The following is a 15,243-nucleotide window of genomic DNA, read 5'->3' on the forward strand; positions in this document are numbered from 1 at the left end:
CAGAAATGCACTGAGTCAAAAAGGAAATATTCTACTACACTGGTATAAAGTGAAAGGAATTTATTTCAGTCATGCACCTTCACTGGCTATTTCCAGCTAACTACATTGGAAAGCAAGGAAGTGGATTTCTCCTTTCACAGCAGTAGCTGGGTTACTTCACCTGGACAGTGTTAGATACAAATTTGTTCCTTCAGCAAAGCAAAGATTTGGGTTTTGTTCTGTAAAGCAAATTTAGAACTATGTATTGTGTGAGAGTGCTTATAAAATTCTTTTCTATTTTATAGGGGGGAAAAGCAATATGCCAAAGGAGATGAAAAGATTTGATTATTTTTTAAATGAATGGAGCATTTTAAAGCAGCAATAATGCTACATAATCTAGACTGACTATTAAAAAATTTTATTGACATAGTCTAAAATTTTCCAACCTGGGTGACTAAAGTGAATCCTTCTAAGTCTATAGTTACACTTCAAAATAAAAGTGGCCTGATTTTCAAAGGTACTGAGTACCGGTCTTTCCCTATTGACATGAACTGGATGTGCGGGTGCTCAGCAGAGTTCATAATCAGACCACTTATATTTAGTGCATATGGATTTAGCAGGCCAGCTTTAAGGCCCAGGTTGGAAAATGTTAGCTTCAGTGCACTGTCAAAGTTTACAACAAACGAATACTTTGAATTCTCTCTCATCTGAATACTTACCTCCCTTCTCTGCCAGGTGTTGAGGGTTAATTAATTAAAGTTTGTAGAGTGTTTCCAGGAGGCAAATGTAAGAATAACAATGATACCAATAATTAACAAACTATAGAGCTCTTTGCGGATTTGAAATATTGGACCAGCATTAATGAATGTGTCCCTATAACACCACTGGGAAGTAGGAAAATGCTAAAGCCTCCTCATACAGATGGGGAAACTGACACAGAGGGTTGATGTGACTGGTCCAAGGCTGCACAGTGGTAGAACCAGGATTAGAACTCCAGACTTCTAAGGGCTTGAACTCCAGCTCTTGGACCCCTTCTTTAAACCATCCATGCTGCCTTAAATATGTGCCTTCTAAGGGCTAGTCTATGCAGGAAGATAGCTTGGAATAGCTTTTCCACACTAGCGCCCCCTGTGGACACTCATTTTGCACTAAGAGTGGACTAACCTAAGCCACATAAAGTGTGGCTGTTAGTGTGGAATAAAAGTGTCCACATGGAGAGTTATTGTGGAATAGCTATTGCACTCTTTCACAGCCTGGCTTATTTCACAATAGCTTCTCTATGTAGACACTCTCTAAATGATAAATATTACTATTAGTTTATTATCTTGAGGTGCCCATTGGAAAACCGAGAGCTGATCCAATAGCTCGTGGATCCATGTTTGGAAACGGTTGTTGTGTTCCAAGTGTTAAAGAAGCAAATGGCTATGAAGCCTTCCAGTCTAAGCACCTGAGAGAAATCCAGAGCCAGGCATTTCCTCCAGGAGGTAAGCTAAATGTCTTCACCTCTGTCACTGCCTGATTTGTAACCTAAACTCAGTGGTTGAGCATGATCCTTAATGCAGGTTATTATTTATAAATTGTTGAGGAGTGCAATATCTCTCCATTTACTGACTGTCATAACAAAAGAGCTGGGAGGTAAACCAAGTCATCATCTACCAAAAGAACACAGCATTTGGACAGTGCAAAGGCACTAAATAATTCAGCATCTATTTAAAAGTATAGTGTTTTGTAATTTCAACAGAAGTTAGAATAGTTCAAATGCTCTGGAAGCCCCTAAATTCTGGGAACAGAAAAGGTGTTGTGCAGCCACATTGGATCCTTTGCCAAGCATGGTGGGCCAGATTTAAGAATTGGGCCTTGTATGCATAGACAAGGGTGAAAAATTAAGGATTTAGAGCCATTTCAGTGTGAGGTTTAAATTGATATTGTATATGATATTACAGTGCTCAAGACATGTATCCATTTGATTTCACTGGTGATACTGGAGTCAGATGCCGTCCAGCTGTGACATGAGAGATTCTGAGAAGTAACAGTAAAGCTATTGAATGCATCAGATGAAGTGAGCTGTAGCTGTAGCTCATGAAAGCTTATGCTCAAATAAATTTGTTAGTCTCTAAGGTGCCACAAGTACTCCTTTTCTTTTTAGTAAAGCTATAGCAGTTTTTCTGGAGGAGGGGGAAAAGACTGACTTACACTGTGGAAGAACCTGGTCATAGTAAAGATGTAGATTGAGTACTGAAGAGTAGAGACTAGAACTCAGCAGGTTGAGAAGTTCTGTTCAGATAGGTGCTGAAAAGTCTGATGCACACATGAAAAATAACTGTCCTATTCTGAACATCTCAGAACAAATCAATCTCTGGTATAACTCTCTTGTTACCCCAGATATTAATTTGACCCTGGGGGACAAAGTCAGCCTGCCTGGCCCAGCCATGGGTGTCTAATTGCAGTGTAGACATACCCTCTGGTTCAAATCTGCAGAGTAGATCACAGTAGGAGCATCTGTTGTGCTGGTACAACTCTACATTTGTCCGTGCAAATGAGGATTTGCACATATGCAATGGATCTTTGTCTAAGTGCTTGTTTGCATGCCTAATTGCCCAATTTGCATGCAAAAAAGTGGTGCTTTGCAGCACAGCAGGAGCATACACATGTTATAAGTGCACCTGTTGATCTTGATTTGAAAGTCCATAGATGCCTCGTGCACACTAGCCCCACTGCCAAAATGTGTACCGTACTGGATGGACAGGAGGCAGGACAGGACAGTCCTGTGTCTTGGTGAGGTGCTAGAAGCTGAGCATGGCCCAGGCTGAAACTACCTTTTGAGACCCTCACATAAAACCACTTCCTAAAAGCTTCCCATCATTTTACTGCAGTTGGTTTTAGCTGCCCTCACCATTGCTTTTTGATGTCACTTCTGAAGAGCAGGGGGAGTAAATCATGGGGCTGAGGGAAGATGAGAGAAAAAAGCTGGTACCAGCAGCACATGCTCAGGGTCAGGCTTTCAATAAAACATCTGTTCCCTGGGAATCACCTGAAGCTATGATCCACATGAAAACACAAAAGGCAAGTGAAAAGTGATAAGACACTAATATATTTGGGCTTCCCTGTGTTACATGTTCTAAAAAGAAAAGATAAGAAAGCGGATTGTAGATGTTCCTGCCTTTCAAATGCACAGAGCCACAAGTAGAAACTGCAGTATTTATGGGAGACAGAAGAACATCCCTTTCATCTCTGGCGTTTGAAATTTTCTTTTCGAGTTACCTGTGGGACAATGGTACACAGAGCTCGCCTGCATTCACTGTATAATTCACACAACAGAAACTACATTAAAAAAATGTTGTGCTTAGAAATCAAACCCACTAGAACTAGCCAAGAAATACTTTAGAGTGAAAGACCTAAGCAACTACTGGATTAACAGCAAAGAAACTTCCAAGTGAAAATCCCATTGTGCCCAGGCACTCATGATGGGATTCAGAATGACGAATTCCTGACATACTTTTGGGATGTCACCTGGCTTATATCTCTCTTGAACTCAGGATAGATACCCCATTGCTCCATGTAAACAGCATTCTCCTTTGATTGTGATATAGGCTCAGGGCTTGATTTTCAAATGTACTTCTACAATTACTGTGACTGCACACACAAATTGGGTATTTGCAAACATAAATGCTGATTTACTTGTCGCACTGGCCATTTGCATTCATAAATATGCCATTTGCATGTATAATCTAAGTAAAAGTGTGTGAAAATTAGGCACTGAAATCCATGGAGTCGCATCCATTTACAGTAAGTCTAAATTTGACGCTCAATGTTCTTTCTCTTAGGGACAAAATTTCAAGCCTGGCACACCTGCAAAAATGCACATGCATCTACTGCCCTTCAATGCAATGGGTATACTGGAAAAATGTGCATTGCACCCTCCATACCTGCAAAAAACTTCAGTCATGTGGTTGTGCAAAATGACCTCTGCAGGTCCAAGCTGAGGATTTGCACAGCTCTTTGTATATATACATTGTTGCTGGAATAGATGCATATGAATTTTTGCAGATGCTCCTTTTTCACCCAGGTTCAAGAATTGGCTCTTAAGATTCTCTTATTCTGTGAAGCATCTTGCATTTCCTATTTCATAATATATTTTTTCAGAAATGTTTGCTGTGCCCAGGAAAAGTATCAGATTGTTGGACCTGGAGACTGATATTGTCTATCCACAGAAGAGGTGCGGCCTCAGCAGTAGCAGTGTTGGTTTCCCCTACACTCTAGCCCATGTGCCTCAACCCTGAATTATAGGAACTAAACCTAGGGATAAGAGGATAGTTCAGTGTCTGTGCCATAGTCAGTATTTGGCCTCTTTGCTGAGATGACCAAGGCATTGTTATAACTACCATTTTATGGTGGTGGATTTTTGTGAGATCGATGCCCATCCTAAGGGAACTGCATAAGGACAACTAAACTCATTTCATATAAACTTGGCTGAATTTGACCGGACAATCTGGACAAAAGACTGTATCTCATCTCCAGTTCCCCTGGATAATGTCACAGTATAATAATTTAAATAAACTGTCAAAAGTTGTCCTGCATTGGCTGAGGGATTGGGGGAAAAATCAGACTATGGGTAAAATCCAGGTTACACTGGAGTCAGTGGAGTTTTGCCATCGACTTCAAAGGGGCCAGGATTTCAGCCTACCAGGCCTTCTCCAGATGTAATTGCTGTGTTCTTCTGTTGAAGATTGATGTGTTAAATATTCCTTCAGTAGCTCTGAGAACAAGGGGAAAAAAGATGTACAGGGTCAGAAGCAGAAGATGATATTTAAAGTTTGATATCTCAGCTGTTTCAAAATAGGTTTGTTTTTTCCCAAACGCCAAAACAGATTAGTCCATAAACATTACCGCATCATGCAATCCCCCCCCCCCCAAATAAAATAAAAACCCAACAACCCTCTTTTTAAGTAATACAGTAGGAACATATAAAAGCAGCTGAAAAAATTATAACTTGTTTGTTGCTTGGTTGGTTTTTATCCACATTATACAACCAGCTAGATGGTTATGGCTTAGCCTTAGGGAACTGGTGTTGGGGTATGGATCTGTATAGCACTTGGGCAGGAGTTCAAGTTCAGTTGGGGCTGAAAGCTGCTATGATTTGAAGGCTGTTCAGTTGCCAGTATGACAGGAGTCTGCAGTCTTTCCGTCTTAAGCATTTCTATAGTGCCCACAAGCTTAGCTTCAGATCACTAGGGGGGGTCTCAGTCCAGTTTCTAGTCTGTCCTTCCCCTAAAGCAAAGGGAGGGTATATGGGATACACTGGAGGGGCAGAGAAGCCAAGGACCAAATGAGCTGTGGAAACTGTTCTTTTCCCATTTCTGGTTAGGACTGAGGGCTGTTGATGGGAGAAGTTTGTACTGTTTTTTTCCTGTGCTGTATCTGGTCTATGGTTAAATTATAGTATCTCTGTCACCAGGGCTCTCAAGCTTTCATGAGCAATAGATTGGTGAACCATACAAAATGCAAATGAGCTACACACATGCTTGAGGCCAGATTTAGCAAGAAACATCTTAGACTGAATGTTTACACCCGAGTCCTAAAACCCTGAAAATAGAAGAGTCTATTTGGGATGTCAGCACAGTCCCTTTTGCAATGGACTGGTGTGTGCTGGGAATCCAGGCAGGCACTGGAATGGGTGGCTGTTCATCAGGACTCTCTTCTTCTCACTGACCAGTCTCTTCCTGTTTGATCTCCCCCCTTTCCTGTTTATTACCATGGCCCAGCCCTCCTCCTTATTCCTTCCCCTGCCTCTCCTTCATGGGGGTAGGGGGTGGAACCAATGTTAACACAAACACAAGAGATGTCCTCACTTGAATTCCCCCAGTGTCAGGCATTTGTCATTGTTTGGCAAGCTTCAAAAGTGAGAGTGATGGCTAATGACGAGGCAACAGCAAATGTGGTCCCTGGTGGTCTGGATGACTTGTTTCTCCTCTGTCACACTGAGAGGGGCTGGCAGTCAGCATCCAGAGACCAGCCCAAATGTAAGAGCCGTGCTAGGAACTTTCTTCTGCTCTTTGTGTTTGCTTGCTTGCTTGGATACATACTGAAGTATCACAGGCAAAGGATAAAAATATAGCAGGGTCAGCGCTGTAAACAGTTAGGCCATTGCAGCCAGGCAAAGGGTAGGGCGAGAAACAGCTCTGCTTCCATGTTTCATGATTTTCCTCCCCCGCACCTAATGGGTGCTCAGGGGGACTGTCTTATTTCATTTTATCTGCTGTTCTTCTCTGGTTGAGTTTTCTTTCCTAGTTTTATCTATTGCTTAGAGACTAGGGTGATGGAGCCATTAGAAAAGTAGAAACAGACAGACAAATAGCCAAGCTTCTCCTTCCCCTAGTGCAAAGGGAGGCTTATACTATATGGGGTACAAGGGAGGTGATGTCTGGAGTCTCTGCTGGATGTAAGAGAGGTGGCATCTTTGTCAGACGCATTTTCTACATTATGACAGGTTTCAGAGGAACAGCCGTGTTAGTCTGTATTCGCAAAAAGAAAAGGAGTACTTGTGGCACCTTAGAGACTAACCAATTTATTTGAGCATGAGCTTTCGTGAGCTACAGCTCACTTCATCGGATGTTTACCGTGGAAACTGCAGCAGACTTTATATACACACAGTTTCATATTGTTTCATATTGTTTCATATTCTCTGTGTGTATATAAAGTCTGCTGCAGTTTCCACGGTAAACATCTGATGAAGTGAGCTGTAGCTCACGAAAGCTCATGCTCAAATAAATTGGTTAGTCTCTAAGGTGCCACAAGTACTCCTTTTCTATTTTCTACATTAGGCACCAGGAAGATGTGTTTACGGGATACACAGGAAGAAGGTGGGGGTCTATCTATATTGGCCATGGGGCGACACAAAAAGAAAAAAAGTTTTCCCCCAAAAGCTCACCTTTCAGCATCTAAGCTCCTAAAGCTTTAAAGGACAGCTCTAACCCAGGGCCAGCATAAGGGGAGATCAGCTGTGAAAGTAAAAAAATAGAGGGCACCTTTAGAGAGAGGTACACGAATATCCCCATATCTTTATTGCTTTGGTGGGAAGAGTCCCAGATTCAATCTTACCTACAGCACTGTTTGACCATAGCCTTTCACTATCCATGGTCATTCACACCTGTGCAAAGGGGGTGTATTACAGGTGTGGTGGGGAATACTGATTTGGTAGCATTTGAAATCCACTTTGCACAGGTGTGAACAAGAGCAGAAGGTTCAAGATAGTGGCAAATCAGTCTCAAAGGGGCCCTGCATTAAACGGCCATCTGGTAAATGGAATAAGGTGCGCTAACTCTTTATGGCAGAGAGGATGTGCATTTCTTCCCTGCTTCCCCATGCAAATCAGGCATGTAAGTGAGTCCCATACTTCCAGCTGGATCCATGTGGCAGATGGGTTTGATGCCACGTGCACATGCATTAACATGGAAAACACATTACCACCCACCTTGGTTCCTGATAAAATGGGCCATAAGCATCATTGCCCCAGGAATTAATGGAGGACCTGGATTGCTGACATTGCATGTCAGTGCCATTCCCTGTCTCTCAAAGGCAGACCTGAAACTGATGCAGAAAGGTGAGTTTATTCCAGTTTCACTGCAAAGTCTGGAGATGCAAATAAATGTTAGACAGATCAAGACCACTGATCTAAAAAAAAAAAAAAAAAAAAAAAAAAAGCCCATCTCCACTCATTGTTTTATCACATAACTGCGTCTTTAGCCCCCTCCCTGTCTCCATCTGACTTCTCTTTCTGTCTCTTAAAACTAGAGATGATGATTAATTATCTTTGTTCAGTGCCGACAGTGCACTCAGTTCTGTGCAAGACATAAAAGAAGGCACGAGCATACACCACGAAGTCCACTTGGGATTATGCTATTGCTTTTACCGGGAAGACATTCAGATACTACGGGGATAGGCAGCAATATAAAACTTTAATATATAGTCAGAGTCTAAATAACAATCTCCATCCTGCAAAATTCAGACCTGCCCATAAACTTCCCATCAGTACAGGAGTGTTCAGAGCTGAGATTTGGATTCAGGCTCATTGCTTCTTGATTCTCTGCATCACAGGCCTTACCTGGCAACTTATCCTGTCTGATTCTGCCTACATTCTCCTATTACCTTTAACTCCTGACCTGTATGATTGTTTACCCTTAGTTCAGGCATGTGGGTTATGGTGTTGGACAGCCACTCCCACCCTGTGTTACTGGGCAATTGTAAATGTTCACCTCTGATGTACAGTGTCTGCAGGGCAGTGTGGGGTGTGGAGGAAGCTGGCACTGCTGCTGTTTCTCCTTTAACTATTCTGTAGGCAAGTAGATGTCTTTGGTCTCCAGAACCACCAGTCTGCCACCTCTCACCAGCCCTAAACCAACTAAAAATAATCCCCCAAACTGCCTGTTATGCATCTATATCAGGGAAAAGAGAGCAGGAGCTGCCATACTCTTGGGTAAATGATATGCCTTTTAAAACGCAATTAAATTTTAGAGACCGCATTTCTGATCTCTTAAGGAAAAAAGTGCACTTTTTTTCTTTTACTATTTATTTAGGACATTTTAACAGGTTTACAAATCCTTGCCGTGTAAATATCAGAAACAAAACAATCACTACAACAGTAAGCTTTTGTTTAAAGAGACATTATACAGTAACACAGTCACCAGCTTTCTCTGTTAACAGGATGTAACCATACTGCAGGTGAGTATTATTACAACACTCATGGCATTGTTTGTAGTGATTTTATTAAATTGAGTGAAATCTCTGATTTAACAGACCAGGCACGTCTATCAAATGTTAATATTCCCCCCAAATTGGACAGATATGGTGGTTATTTTGGCAGGCAAATGTACTTTGTCTGAATATTGAATAAATGGTAACTAAATATCTAAGTAACTATTTGTTCTCAGTCTATTTTGCTGGGTTTGTAATTGGTGCTTTACATTTTCCATAACAACAACCTCCTATATTTTTTGAACCATTCCTTTAAAGTTGGACTATTTTTATTTTTCCAGTGAGAGGCTATCAGTAGTCTTGCAGCTATTAGCAGATGAAAGATTAATTCTTCATTTTTTTGTGTGTGACCATTTTTGCTAGGAAGCCATAGGAGGGTTTTTCTTATTGTGATACAGACTGAGATTGCTTGATCAGATTTTGCAGATCAGATCCATTCCTCTGGAGGAAATTTGTCTGTCCAGATCCTTTCCCCAGCGTATCACATATGGACTTTTTTTATGGTTAGAAAGTTGTCTGTAAAGATTGCTATAACTTAGTTATAATTTTTTGTTTCCTAATTGACCAAACACCACTTCTATTAAAGTTAGCTGTCTGTAGAAGAATAAACTTTTCTAGAGAGTTAAGAAATGTAATTCCCTAACTTAAAAGCATTGATATCATGGGAGAGTGGGCCAGCTGAAGTTAGTTTTGATCTCTAAATATGTTAAAAAAGTTTCTTTACTGAATAGCTGGGTTATACAAATGAATACAACCATTTGTATTCCATGGCTTTCCCAATCTTTAGAAGCTCTCTGGTTTGTGATTTGGGTTAAGATATGGATTATTTACAATGGGTGTCATTGGGAAGGAGAAAGAACATACCCAGACCCATCGAGTAGCCTATGCTAAAGGATGTGTATACATTTCTAGAGTGCATGATGCTTTTATGAATTCATGGTAGCCTGGCAATCTTTACATTGCCACAATTTCTTGTTGATTTAAAGACCCAGTGTTTGGCTGGGTTAGAGCACCCCAGTTCACTAGTCTTTTGATCTAGCTGGCTTGATAATACCATAGAATATGTGGAACAGCTAATACACCCCGTTTAATGGATCTGTACAAAGTATGTGCATTCACTCTTGGGGTTTTTTTATTCCATGTAAATTCTAACATCTTCCTCTGTATTCCTGCCATGGTTTTATCTGGGGTGATTACAGAGAGATTTTGAAACAAGATAGATATCTTTGGCAAAATTTTCATTTTGACTGTGGCTATTCTTCCCAACCAAACAATTGTACACTTCCCCCACCACTGTAGATCTTTTTCATTTGCAGAAGTAGTGGTTTGAAATTTAAATTATAGAGCTCTCCTAGGTTTGAGATTTGAATTTCCATGTACCTTACAGGATTTGTTGCCTATTCGTACCCAAATGTTTTCTGGATGAATGACTTCTACGAGACTGGCAAATTTATAGCTAGCATTTCAGATTTGGTATTATTGACTTTAAATCCAGAGGCTTTCCTCTAAAGACATGGATTTCTTTAGATACTAATTTTAGAGAAATATTTGGTTTAGATAAAAATAATATATCATCTGCATATATAGCTATTTTCTTTTGTGTTCCTGAAAGTTTTATTCCTGTGATAGTCATTGTTCTGTATCCTGTGTACAAAAGGCTCCAGGACCAATGCAAAAAGTAAAGGCAACAATGGACATCCCTGCCTAGTCCTTCTGCATAATTCCAGTAGGGAGATTTAACTCCATTAACTTGCAGAGCTACTTTTGGGCTAATGTAGAGAACACTTATCTGTTTAAGGACGGGGGGCCCAATGTGCATATGGGATAGAACTTAGAATTGAGTGGAACTTTGTTTCATCAAAAGCTTTCTCTGCATCAAGTGATGATAAAATAAATATTTTTTTCTGATCTGGCATTGTGGATGATTCCAGGTACGCTCTGAATATTGTCTGACACTTTTCTCTCCTTAATGAATCTATTTTGATCTGGATTTATATATACTCAGAGCACAATCAGCTAGCTAGTATTTTTGCTAAAATCTTTGTCATGATCCAGCAGTGATATGGGCCTATAAGAACTGCACAAGTAATGTCTTTTCCAACTTTGTTTGTAGGTTGTGGAAGTTTTTCCCCTAACAGAATAGCATTGAAAGGTAGTTCTCAAGGGACTCATTAATACTTCCTTAAATACCTTGTAAAATGCAGATGGAAAGTCATCAGGTCCTGGAGTTTTACCACTTTTCATGTTTGCTATTGCCTCTAAGATTTTATTCTTCTATTATTTTTTTAACCTTTATCAATTTTGTTTATTTTTGACAAGCCTGCAACTTCCAGGTATTTTTGAATAATTTCAGAACGTGGAGTATCTGAGGTATAGAGATTTTTACAATAAGTAGCTGATTGTTTTTAATTGTTGGAATAATATGTTGCTTTTGAATCCTTTTAAGCTTTCAAGCTAATGTTTTATCGAAAAGGAAATAGAAGTGATAAGCTATATGCCCTGTATACCAAAGGTCTTTTTCAGTGGCATCTGTTATCAACATATTAAATTTCCCCCTTATATTAATTAATGGTTGATATACTTTTTTTAAGCTTGTGTTTTTATGAATGTCTTATAATCTTTTTATCTCTTGTTCTAGTTTTATTTTTTCTTGAGCTCTCTTTTTTTAGTCGAAAGGCTCTGATTTTCAACTGCCTCCTAAAAATTACTTTACCTGCCTCCCAGAGAAGATGACTTTTTAATCTTTATCATTTATTTGAAAATATTGAATAATGTCCTCTTTAATTGCTGCAACCCAATCTTTGTCTTCCAGAAGGAAGCAGGTCATTTCCAAAAATAGTGGTCTTAGGTTAACAAATATTACTTCCAATGGTGCATGATCTGACCATGTAATGGTGCCAGTTTCTGCAGACTTTGTCTGTTTCATTAAGAATTTAGCAGTGCTGGATTAAAGAATTTGATGGCCCTGTGCACGATGGAAATCAGGGGGCCCCAGCTTCCTTCAAATTTGACCCAGTGTCTCCCCCACCTCTCCCCTGTCATGACAAAGAAGTGGCCAGGCCAAGCCTGAATGGTGCTCTGACCCCTGTGCACCAGGTCAGAATGCCACTCACTCACATTTGGCTGTCCCCTGTCATGACAGAGAGGTGGTTGGGCCAAAACTGAGGGACACTGAACCTCTGTCATAATGCCACATATCCAAATCTGATGGTCAGAGGCCTCCCTCAGATGGGATCCCTATACAAATGCTCAGTGTGCACATTGGTTAATCTAGGCCTGGGATTTAAAGATTAACATTACATCTGTTTCAATATATAACTGATGAGGGTGTGAATAAAATGTGTAATATCTTTCCTTATGGGTTCAGTTCTCTTCAACAGTCTGAAAGATTGAACTTTAAAGACGTTACTTTAAGAGGAAGAGCCATTGAGAATAATTACTTAGCTTATTGAAAAACTTGAAATTATTGTGATTCTTTAGCTGTGTGATTGCATGAACCCTTGTGTGGCCAATGTCTTTCTTGTTTCTAATTACGGTGTATTCACCGTTGTGTGCCTGAATATGGTTTGGTTTCTATTTGCAAACTTCCATATCTATTTCTTGTAATAATTTCCTCACTGCTTCCCAGTTTCCTCCCCTCTCCTGCCTTCCCCTTAGTTTAAATCCAAAAATAAAATACCAAAATATCATAAATAAGTCCCCAAATTATTGTGCTTTGCTGAAATCTAAATCCCCATACATGCCTCATGAACTCTTGAACTGCTTCTCTTGCAGTCCAAAGGAGAGACATTTTCCACCTATGGGGCCTTAATCCTCGCTTTAGGGAGAGATTACCATCTGATCCTTTGAGTTACATGAAGGGAATTTAGACTGACCCCATAAAGGCTCCTCCCCATCCCCACTCTGTTTTCTCCAATCTCCTCCATCCCTGGGACCACTCCTGCCCAGTCCCCCCTTATTTGTCCTTTATTTTCCCTAATTTTGGAAATACAGAACACAGCTATCACAAAGTTATAATCATCCCAATTAAAACAAACCTCACACAGTTTTCTTTTTTCTAACATGAAGGTAGTTACCGCATAACTTTTCATTCTTGATGACTCCCAGGAAGTCCCTTCTGGATAATCTTTATGTTACTTCTCAGGTATCAGAGTCCTTTGGTTCAGCTTCACTTCTGCTATTGTCACTATGTTCAAAAGACTTTTGTCTTTTCTTTTCCTATCCTATCCTCCTTTTCTTGGGAATCACCATTGCCAGGATTTTTCCAGCATTTTATCCTTGGTTTCTACCTCTGGAGTATCCTCTTGTATGGCTGAGGTTGGGAGTTGTGTCCCAAGCAACCGGAGTATATGTTTTGTCTTGTTTAAAGTCTCTTAATGCATTATAATTATTTTGGAACTGAATGAGAATTTAAATAGGAATCCCCATCTGTAAAGGATATCTCCCCTCCTGAGTGCTGCTGTAATTTCCCTCATATCTCTTCTTTTTTTAAGGCTAGGTCAGTGAGGTCATGGAAAAATTGTAGCCTGTTGCCTTTGATGTGAGCTCTGAATGCTCTCTGGCTTTTTTCATAATTAAATCTTTCTGCTGATAATGATGAAATTTCACAATTAGATCTCTGGGTCTACTATTATTAGGGCCAGATGGGAGGTGGGAGCTCCATCAAATGTACTTTCTCTACTTTCACCTCTTCCAGACAGCTCAGATTTAACAGCTCTGCAATTAAAGTTTTTACGTACCAGATTGGTTTTCCTTCTTCAGAATTAAGGGACTGCCTGAAAACACTGATGTTGTTCCTTCTTGCTTTTCCCCCTGTATCATCCAATTTAGGTTGCATCTCTGTCTTTCCCTCTTTCTCCCTGTGCCATGGAGCTCCGCAGGTCTATCTTCATCTCTCTTGCTTCTCCTTAAACTAACCCTAACACAGACTCGCTCTTCCAAGTCAGTAACTTCCTTCTTTACTGCCAGAAACTTGGTCTTTAGATCAGGTTTCAGGGCCTTAAACTCAGAGATCAACTCCCAGATGTCCACCTTGGTAGCCATTTGATTTTCTTCAACCCTGGAGTTTCTACCTGATTTGGCTGCCATGTGTCCATTATGAGTCTGAGAGGTCTCTCCACGTTAAGAGCCAGAAACACTCCTCTTAGAGAGCTATTCATTTAAAATGTCCAGCTCTTTTTGGAGAATCCATCTTCTGCAACCCTGTTTGTTTGTTTGTTGAGGGGGGAGTTTAGTATGTTTTGGGGGTCAGTGGAGGCAAATAACTCTGCCATCCCCTCAGAGCTCAGGCTTCATGCAGCTGTTTTAGTCTGGTCCCCCTGGTCCTCCAACAAATACATATTTTACAACCTTCCATGGAAGATTTTCCCCCCTCCGACTACTTGATGGAATGTAAGTCTATAAAACAAAAAACTGAATTAAATATTAACAATAAAAATACCCCCATGCCCATATGGGCCCAACGTACACTGATATCAGAAGGGGAATTCAAAGCCAGTGTCTTTAAGTCACCATTTTAGTGCTGGGCATTTTCCCTTCGGGCAGCAGGCCTGATTCTTGTTCTCAGTTATATTGGTGAATATCCAGAGCAGCACCACTGAAGTCAGTGGAGCTGCACTGGCACAAAAGCAGGGTTGACAGAATTAATTATTTTTTATAATTTAAATGGCTAATATCAGTGTTTATTATTAAGCATTTGTTTTCGATATTTGTCTATTTAAATGTTCACAGTTGTGGGAGATTATGGTATGTGGGACTCAGACAATAATTATTTAACGACAGTAGATGGTGAGATCCAAACAGTTAAAGCTTTATAACGGTTAAAAACACAAATTATCAGTATCACGTCAATATATGAAGTAAATATCCTTAAATCAAATGAATACATTCTCAAGCAGCATTTTTCATACTGTGCCTATCTGTAAATTTCAGTTGCTATCGATGGAAATATTTTTTCATCAGTTTGTGCGTGTACGGTGCAACCGACGTTATCCTTCCAAGTTTACATAAAAGCATTGTTGGACCAGAACCAAGTCCAGCACTTTCATTCTCTGCCTTTTCTAAGCAAGTGGGGAATTGAACACAGGTCTCTCTGGTAAAAAAAAAAAGCTAGTGTCCTAACCACTGGTCTATCTGTGACAGTCCCACAATGTCCTGGACACACCCTGTGGAATGAAGTTAAACCTTATTCAACTAATTTTACATATTTTGAGAGTTCATTGTACTGAAAATGCAAATGTTTATGTACTATTGTGGGATTGTATGGAACTTCTTTTGGAGGAAGGACACAGTGAATGCAATCTCTAGACGATATTAGGAACTTCAAAGGAGTATTGGGGACAAATATGTGTGAAGTGGATTTTCTAGCCAGTATTTGGAGAGAGAGGAAAATGCAAATGTCCACCTTGAATCCATCCATTTGAAGCTGCACTTAGAGCAGAGACCCACTGTGTTGGCTGATTCCTTATATACAGAACGAAAGAACCAAACTGGATAAATGAGTGATTGACAGAG

This window comes from Caretta caretta, chromosome 8 (genome assembly GCF_965140235.1).
Source record: "Caretta caretta isolate rCarCar2 chromosome 8, rCarCar1.hap1, whole genome shotgun sequence".
In the NCBI taxonomy this organism is placed as follows: domain Eukaryota; kingdom Metazoa; phylum Chordata; order Testudines; family Cheloniidae; genus Caretta; species Caretta caretta.